Here is a 10148-nt window from a genome sequence, read left to right as displayed (position 1 = left end):
TAAGCAATTACTTTAAATTTAAAAAATAAAAAAATTGAAGCGAAGAAAAGTTAAACAATTAATAAGATAAAAAATTAAAATGAAGAAAAGTTAAACAATTAATATCGTTAATGTGTTTGACGATTTTATTCATGATGTTATATTACATTATCACAGAAAATATTATTGTGCTTTTTAATTAAAAAAAGTATGAGAGTACTAATATATACTATTATATTTTTCAGTGAAAAAAACATGTGAGAGTATTAAGATAATATTAATGTGTCTTAGAGTGGTGTACATATCTCTTCTACACCATATAATTGATACTACTATATTTTTCAGTTCAAGAAAAAAAACGTGTACCAGCAACATAGTACGAGAGTAGATATTTTTAATTTTTTTAATTATTTAGTAAAATATAATTTCTCATTATTTAATATTTTTTTCACATATTTTTTTGGTCTTACAAGAATATTATTGTGTTTTTTAATTAAAAAAAAAAGTATAAAAGTACTTATACTATTATATTTTTCAGTAAAAGAAGCATATGAGAGTATCAAGATAACATTAATCTATCTCAAGGTGGCACACGTATTTCTCTCGCATCATATCACTGATACTATTGTATTTTTCAGGTCAAGAAGTCTGAGAGCACCAATATGCACCAATATAATATAGAAGTGGATTTTTTCAATTTTTTTCAGTTTTTTAGTATCATTCAATATATTCTCTCTCTTTTTTATCTCATTTAAAAAATATAAGGTGAGATATCACACTTAACTAAATAATTAATAAGAAAAAACAATGGAGAGAATTTATTTTCACCTAACACTAATCTATTATGAAAATAAAAAAAGTATAAAAATACTAGCATAACATTATATCATTCAATATCTTTTCTCTCTCTCTTTTTTTTTATCTCATTAAAAAAATATAAGGTGAGTTATCACACTTAACTAAATAATTAATAAGAAAAAACAATGGAGAGAATTTATTTTCACCTAACACTAATCTATTATGAAAATAAAAAAAGTATAAAAATACTAGCATAACATTAATTTGTCCTAAACCTGCACAGACGTCCATCCCACAACATACTTTAGATTCTTTTAATTTTATGTGATAACCATTTACAAATATTTTCAGTCATTTTTCTTTCTATTATTTTCTATAATTTGTCAATATATTAATTTATTATTTATATTTATTTTTATTTGATCAAATTACAGAATTCACATGCTTCATGCATAATTTTATTACGCGGAAGAATAATTCTCGGAGTACAACAAAAATTCTGTATTAAGAATTTAATTTTGATCAAATTACTATATATAATATTTTATATAATTATTTAATTATATTTATTTTTTTAATAATTATTTGTTTGATTAATATTAAAAATAATTATTTTTATTAATATGATATTATGTTGATTATGATATTAAAATTAAATAATGATATAATATTTATTTATTTGTTAAGGTCATAAAAATTCTATGCTTTGTGGACTGTGGGTAACTAGCTAGGTCAATTGAGCCTGCCGTTTTATTATATCCGGATCCCAACACTGACCCGGACCGGACCCACTTGTTCCTTTCTAATATGATTTATGAACACACATATTTGAGAGTAATTTACATTATCCACTTACATCTTAGTCCTAGTTTATGTAACACCATCACATGCTTAATATGAAAGTGGTAGCTTAGTTAATTAAAGGCAGCTATAGTTAGCAATTGATCTTGGGTTCAAACTTCAAAATTAAATATAAGTAGGATTTATTAATTGAATTCTAATTTGGATGAAACAGGTTTGACTACGAATTGGAGGAATCTAGTTGGATTTGTTGAACAAAATTATATTAAATTAATAAGAGGATATTTATTCAAAGTTCGCCTAAAAATGCTTGTTAATATGTTATTATAAAAAGTTATTCAAAACAAAAAATTAGTTTTCAAATACTTTATTGAACAGAAGATTTTTTTTTCACTTTAAGAATGTTAGTTAGCCAAACTCTTTAATATATAGTTTTGATAAATTAAAAAATAAATAAATAAGAAAAGACTTTTTCTTTAGAAATAATATTAAATAAGTTCTTGCAGATTTGGAAGCTGGGGATTTTGAAAAGAAAAACATGATAGTTTATGACTAATCGTTAGTTAATAAATGCAATTAATCATAAAAACATGTCTCTGTTTATACTTCATTTGAGATATTTTTTCATTTAAATAAAACCTCATGTAAATAGTGGAAAATTGATCTGTACACACCTTAAGTGATGTCATTATATACATCGTACCATCAATGACCAAGTATGATTTAATTAGTTGTTGGTGATTAAAAAATAGATTAGACTGACGTGTTTCATGATCCCATTTATTTTTCAGAATATTATATTATTTTTTAGATTCTGGTTACGCGTACCAATTTAGATAAAGACAACTAAAACATTTTTTTTAAAGATATTTTTTATTAATTAAAATTTAATATATATAATCGATTAAATCGTATTATTTTTGTTAAAATTAGATCAATCAAATTAATTTGATCAAAAAAATAATAAATCAAATCTTGAACTGATCTAAATTAACATTATTTTTTTATAAAAAATGACTACAATATTTTTATTATAAAAAATAATTAAAATACTCCTATATATATATATATATATAAATTTTGAAAATTCTAAATTCTAACTCTATGACAATAAAAAAAAAAGAGCTAGAATTTGCAGAATGTTACATTTCTTTTAAAAACTATTGTCTGCGTTATTCTAATTGCGTGTAACATTCATATGTTATTCTTTTTTAGCTACTTGAAGATTTCACATTTCGATGTAGTCTAAAATATAATTTTGTCGATAAGTAATTTTAAAAATGATTAAAAAATACCAAAAGAATCTATCTTAAAAATTTTGAAAATTTCAACCTAGGACATAAAAAAAATTATTATTTTGGAAAAACCTTAATATCGGTAATTTACATGGAGAATAATATAAAAACGCACATACATACAGAATATTTCATTAATTTTGTTTAACAGAAGAATATTTCATTAAATTGAATGTTCATAAGAACTAGTCAGGTTTAGAGGGGAAATTAAATGTTTATAAAAGCTGATTCTTATTAGAGCAGACAAGCCCCCGAAAAAATAAAAAAATAATTTATGAGGAAAAGTGGAAAACTTTAAATTAGTGAGGCTACCACCCCTTTTAGTCCTTCTTGTCTTCAACAAATTAACAAGAAATGCTCTTAAATTATTCATTAAATAAATTAAACTCTAATATAGTGTTATCAAACCTAATAATTTAAAGCAACATATTTATATAGCCAATATAAATGAAATTTTAGAATTTGATATTGGAACTCTTATCCATTTAAGTTTTGTAATTAATAGAGTGATTGTTGTAAATCAATTTTGTCATTTGTTGTTTATCTTTTTTTTTTTTTTCAGAAAGAGAAAAGAAATAAAAAAATTGGGTGCTCTAAATTCGTTTTCAGGTTCATTTGCAGTGAAGATTTTCGAAAGAGTAACGTTTTTCACCTTTGACGTACTCTTGAACAAGAATGACAACACAATCACTATATGGATATCCAATTTCTCGTTATTCAATGATATATAATATAACTTTACAAAAAAATTAATTTAAAAATATATAAAAATGAAACAAAATTCACAAAAACATGCAAAATTATACTCTTATCATTTTTTTTAGCTAAAAATAGAGAGACTTAAACCAAATACTTCTTAAAAGAATATAAGAAAACTATGTCATTTGAACTATAATTTATTGGCACTTCTTTCATCTATCTTAATAATTATCAAGAAAAAAAAATGTTATTACTAACAAGTAATTTAAAATCATCATTTGTTACAAATATTAGAAATAAAAACTTTAATAACAAAATATTAGTTAATTTTTGTTTAACAAAATATGCATTAAAAGAACTAATTTCTTTATATTTACTGTTATTCTTTTTACATATTGTTTTTAAGACATTTTAAGTTAAATAAAAATTAAAAAGGAAAGTAGAAAAAACGTACATAGTGGCTAACTCAGATTGTGACCATTTTTGTTTCATTTGTAAGTGTCTTGCTGTATTGTACCATATAGCGGTGGATAATGTGACATGTAAAATTAAAGTATCTTTTCGAATTGGAGATATTCTTACGTATGTAAATCTGAATACCTTTTGTATATAGTGTAAAGTAATATGTATGTGGATATTGATTCTAATCTTTACAGTTTTTCGAGAAAAATGAAACACACCAGCATGCACCTTTGTAATCTTTGAATAAGCAATTATTATCCAAATTCTTATTAAAAATATATTATTTGTGTATAATTCTTTTATTGATATGCAATTTTTGAAATAGATAATAACAATTGAAATGGGTCATAATGTAAAAAACATAATTAAAGGGTAAAAATTTATAAACGCAGAATACTATATAGCTGTCGATTTTTGGTGATATATATAGATGTACTCATCCATATTATATTCTTGTTCGACCAAGTATGTGGAAGTGACAAGCATAGAGGAGATCTCCGCATGCGATATGATTTATTTGATAGCGACTTAATTCAAGGGAAGAAAAAATTGCAAAATTATAGTGCAAGAGTAATGCTATTTGTGGAACTATGTACTGTGGTCAAAGGACTGCCGAGCAAATTCTCTTTGTAGTTTGTATATATAAATGAAAAAAGTTGAAAAACAAAAAAAAAATTGTTTTTTTTGTTTAATATTTTAGTCATTAGTTTAATTTTTATTTTATATTTAAAAAATTAATAACTAATTATTAATAAAAAATAATAATTTTTATTAATTTTTTAGTATTTTTTTATATAAATCTCAAATAAAATAGAAAAGACCCATAATGGTCGGTGCTAGGTAGAGGTATAGTAATCTCCTTTGAAATTTTGTGTAATTATACTTGGTAGCTTTTTTATGGATGATGAACTTACACAAATTTCTACTGTTTATATACCCTCATATTAACATTTAAATATTACATAATTGCTTGTCCCCTTTCGTTAAGAAGGTTGATAACATACGGTAAAATTTTCATTCTTAAAAATTCTTAGAATTTTTAACTTTAAAATTATTTATATTAAATCATTAAAAAAAAGAAAAGTCTAGGCGCCAACAACTTTATTAAATTCTGACCAGCATATAAACAGTAAAAATAAGTGAATTATTAGATGAAATCTCACACTATTAAAATCATCATTGATGGCTATTTGATGGCTACAAATCGCAAAGGTTGCTGGCCCTCTAACACTCTTCTAAAAAATATTTGAATGCAAAAGTGTAACTGAACTTGTAAGTTAATTGAGAGAGTTTGATTTTTTTATCTTTCTCAACCAAAGCCTTCTGTATCGAATTGCAACTCCCGACTTTGATATATTAGGAATCAAAATCCTGAAGTCACTATTTATATTTGAGTGTGATACTCATTAAATCTTAAAATCCAAATAAAATAATATTTCTGGTTTTATTCTCATTTAATTCCAAATAAAAAATAATTATGACTTATTCAATTCAACATTTATGACAATAAATAAGATCACCATTATATAAGTCATTTAAAGTAAAATAGCATAATTTATAATTTTTTATTGGTGACAAAGGGGATTGAAGACCCCAAAAAAGAGAAAAACTAACTAAAGCCTCTTATGAGGGATACCAGACATATCTCGAACAAGAAAGAGAACAGTATTTTGAGAATAACATAAAAAATGTGAAGGCCAAAAGGAAGATTATGACCTTTTTAAGTCAGGTAATCAGCAGCGAAATTTGCCTCTCTAAATGAGTGTGACCAAGTAATATTTTGCACTCGGCTAGCTAGTATAGCAATGTTATCAAGGAGAGAAGCACAGAGGTGAAAAGAGCTATATCCCTTCTTGATGAAATTGACGGCTGAAGTAGGATTAGATTCGACCTCTAAAGATGCGATATTATTAACAATTGCAATTTGAAGACCATGAATAATGTCCCAGACCTCAGCGTGCATAATCGAGCAGCTTCTAAGGTTGCAAGTAAATTCTTTTATAAAATGATCCAAGTGATTCTTGAGAATACCACCACAAGCTGCGTTGTTCGATTGAGAAAAAAAGAATTCATCCACATTTAGTTTAGTAACATTCTATAACGGTGGTTTCTTACGGTGGTTTCCAAGTAATGAGAAGCTCTTAAGAGTTTCTTGGCATATCTTAAAGCAGAGTAGCTCTCGTTACTTTGTTAATCTCTTCAAAGCAAGTTTTGATTTGTTCCCGTCTAGCCTAGATAGGAGTGTTGTCTTCCTCAAAGATGAATCTGTTCTAGAAGTACTAAGTGGAAGAGACTGTGATGCCAAAGAGGCAAGGCCGCTCACTCTTTGAAGTCAGATTCTGGAGAAGCCAATCATGCAAATTAAAATGGAAAAAAAATTTTAGTCCTGCTGTGCTTATTAGGAAAAGGCAGATACCTACAGCAAAGGAACAATCACGAAAAATATGGAGAGTAGTTTCGTCATAAGCAGAACATCTCGGGCAGGTTACATCAAGAGTCGTGTGTCTTCTTTTCCTTTTAAAATTAGCGAAGATAGCATTATGTGATATAAGCCAAAGAAAAGTCCGAATGCGTTTAAGGCCCTTCTATTGCGATATCAACTTGTGAAGTTTGTTACTGCTACCTTCTTCACCACTTATCTTTTGGTAAGCCATATGAGTTCTAAGGAACCATAAGATGAGGGATTTCAAGTAATGTGATCATCCTTTTTTCACGGAGAAGAAGGCGATATAGTCAAAATTCTTTGGATCGGCTCGTCCGGCAGCCAAGTAGCAAGTTTGTTGTAATTCCAACTTCCTAAAACAATTAAAAAATTATTTAGGTTATCTTTCAAATTAATTGGCATACTCACCTAATTAGCATATATCACAAGAGAATCCATATTAGGTACCCAATTGTCCTTTCAAAAATTAATTTTGGGACCATTTTCTATGCGCCATATATGGTTTTGCTAAAAATTAACCCAAGACTTGCGAACACCTTTCCAAAAGATAGACTCCTTCCTTCTTCTCTTAACAACCAGAATAATGTCAGTCCCACAACCATATTTAGCCCTAAAAGTTTTTGCCCAAAGAGAATCTCTCCTATCAGTGAGACTCCATCCGACTTTTGTCATAAAGGCACAATTCATTTTATCGGTATGGCGAATGCCAAGCCCTCCTAGCTTCTTAGAGGTGCAAACTTTGTTCCAGTTAAAAAAAATAAATTTTTCTTAAATTGTTCGTGTATCTCCAAAAGAAAGTCCTACATTTACGATCAATCAAATTACAAGTAGATGACGAAAGTAAAACAGATGCATGGTATAATAAGAAATAGAAAAAAGAACAGATTTCACAAAAATACATTTTCCCGCAAAGAAAAGGGATGCTGCTTTCTAAAAGTTCAGTCTGGAATTTATCTTATTAATGATGTCACTATATGTATGTCTCGAGACTTTGGAGTGGAGCAGAGGAACACCCAAATACTTTCCTAGTTTATTCATTCTCAAAAAATGTAAGGTGTTACTAATCTTGGTTCTGACATTGTGACCTACATTCTTCGAGAAAAAAATTAGGGTTTTATCTTGATTGAGTTTCTGATCGGAGCTAGCACAAAAAGCATCCAGAAATTTATTAATAATATTAGCTTGCTCTAAGTTAGCTTCTGCGAAAAGAATAATGTCATCAGCGAAGCATAAATTGGAGATATCAAGAGAATTCCTTTTAAGGTGGATAGTTTTCCAAAAACCATGGTGGACCGCAACATTAATGAGTTAAGATAGACGCTCAACCCATAAAACAAAGATGTACGGAGAGATAGCATCTCCTTGACGGACGCCTCTAGAAGGGGAGAATTTATCAAGCTCTTCTCCATTCCAAAGGACTCTCATTTTAGCAGAGGTAACGCAGCAGTAGATCAAATTAATGATGTGAGGAGAGAACCCCATGTTCGAGAGAGTGTCATGAATGAAACTCTACTTAAGTCTGTCATTGGCTTTTTCCAGAACGATCTTGATGACCATCCAGACTTTAGGTTCCTTTCTATTCCTCATAGAGTGAACAATCTCTTGAGTTATAATAATGTTGTCTGTGCTATATCTTCGAGGAACAAAGCTCCGTTGAGTAGGAGTAACGAACTTTTCCAAGACTTTTTGAAGCTGATTAGCAATGATTTTGGTAATTACTTTGTAGGATACATGCATAGGCTGATGGGGAGCATTTGATTTAAATTAGTGACCCTATCAATTTTGGAAATAAGAGTTATCAGGGTCTCATTAAGTTCCTCAATCTTCTCGGGATTATAAAAAATTTGGGATACTAACGAACACAAATCAATCCCAACCCGATCCTATTGATTTTTATAAAAATTCGCTTGTAACCCGTCTCTACCTGGGACTTTGAAGCTCCCCATACGAAAGGCCGCATCCTTGATTTCAAGCTCTGAAATATTCCTGCCAATAAAATTAAGATCCTCTGCACTAAGGGTATAACTATCAGTTATAAGACTACCATTAGAATTAAGGAGAGATATCACCTTATTTTTTCTTCTTTTAATCATAGTTGAACCATAAAAGAACTTAGTATTGCGATTCTCAAATCCAATCCATTTGCATCTTGCTTTCTAATACCATAGGAGCTCTTTACGAGATAAAACTTCTTCATATTCTTTCCAGAGTTTAGATTGGAGTTTTTCAAGAAATTGGTTACTTCCATGGATAAGACTAGATGCAATCCCATTTAATCTTTTAAGAATGGTTGTTTTTCTTTTAAAAATTATCTCTAAAGACTTTTGAATTCCAATTCTTTAGCGAGTCCTTAAAGCTAATAATACCATCAGACCATGAACTATACATATGCCAATAATTTTTTATCATTCTCTTGAAATCAGGGTGAATAATAATCCAAGTAGCAACAAAACAAAAGAGTCTCCTGTACCTATTGTAAAAGGTATTAGCAGAGAGTTAAAGACAGATAGAAAAATGGTCAGACTTTAGTTGGGATAAATATTTGATACCAACTTTAGAGAAAGTTAGTGTCAATCTAAATTACACATATCTTTGTCCAACCTTTTCACTAAGTCCCCCTCTTCCAAGAAAAAGGCCAGTCCATATAGCCCAGGTCAACCAAACCACATTCAGAAATATAACTTTGAAAATCGGGATAATCAATTGAATTTGTTATGGAATTTTTCACGTTTTTTAAAATTGTGGAGAATAGCATTGAAATCTCCTAAAATGCACCAAAGAAGGTTAATATTAGAAGTTAAAGGACGAAAAAAATAGCAAAAAAAATTTTTACCAACACGTTGTGTGCTACTATAAATAGCAGAAAGAAGTCATGTAATATCTTTCTTATCAGTGAGCTTGAGATGGATAATCCGTCTATTATGATAAAAAAAACATCAACCTTCCAATAATCTGAATCTTAGAGGCACCAAATCCCATCAGAGTGACCATTGGCTTCCACAATAAAAGATCCGTCAAAACCAATTTTATCATGCACAGCAGCTCCTCGCGACCCACTAATATGAGTTTCAAGAAGGATAATGAAATTAACCATGTACTCACGTCTAATATCTCTAATAAGAGTAGGACAAATTTTTTCACCAGCACCTCTACAATTTCATCTTATCATAGTCATCATAAACAGGGGAAAAGAGATAGTCACAAAGTACAAGATTATTCTGAGGCCTGAGTTTGAGACTTCATTTCGGACTTCGCCAAAGATTCTTCTCCCAAATTTGAATTCTTTCCTTCACCATATCCGGTGGTCTGCCGCCGTTAATCCCTCGTTATTCAATTCCATCGAGTTTAACAAGACAACGAATTCAACGAGCTTCGCTATATTCACTATTATAATTGATACATATGTATTGTTTATAAACAAATTAAAAATTAATAATTTTTTATCACCCATTTCATGATTATATGGCTAAGAGTGTTATAAGAAATTAAGTGAAAGATGGTCAGATCAACCATCACTATCTAGTCACAACTCTAAAATTCATCTAGCCTCTCTCAATGATAGAGTAAACTATTTTGTTCTTTTAGTGAAGGGAGTTGTCACATCTTTGCAGCAAATACAAGTGGAAGTAGCCAGCTGAAAAAATGAAAATAAATTGGATGAGGATCATCAT

This window comes from Arachis ipaensis, chromosome B08 (genome assembly GCF_000816755.2).
Source record: "Arachis ipaensis cultivar K30076 chromosome B08, Araip1.1, whole genome shotgun sequence".
Lineage (NCBI taxonomy): Eukaryota > Viridiplantae > Streptophyta > Magnoliopsida > Fabales > Fabaceae > Arachis > Arachis ipaensis.
Note: the sequence above shows the minus strand (reverse complement) of the source record.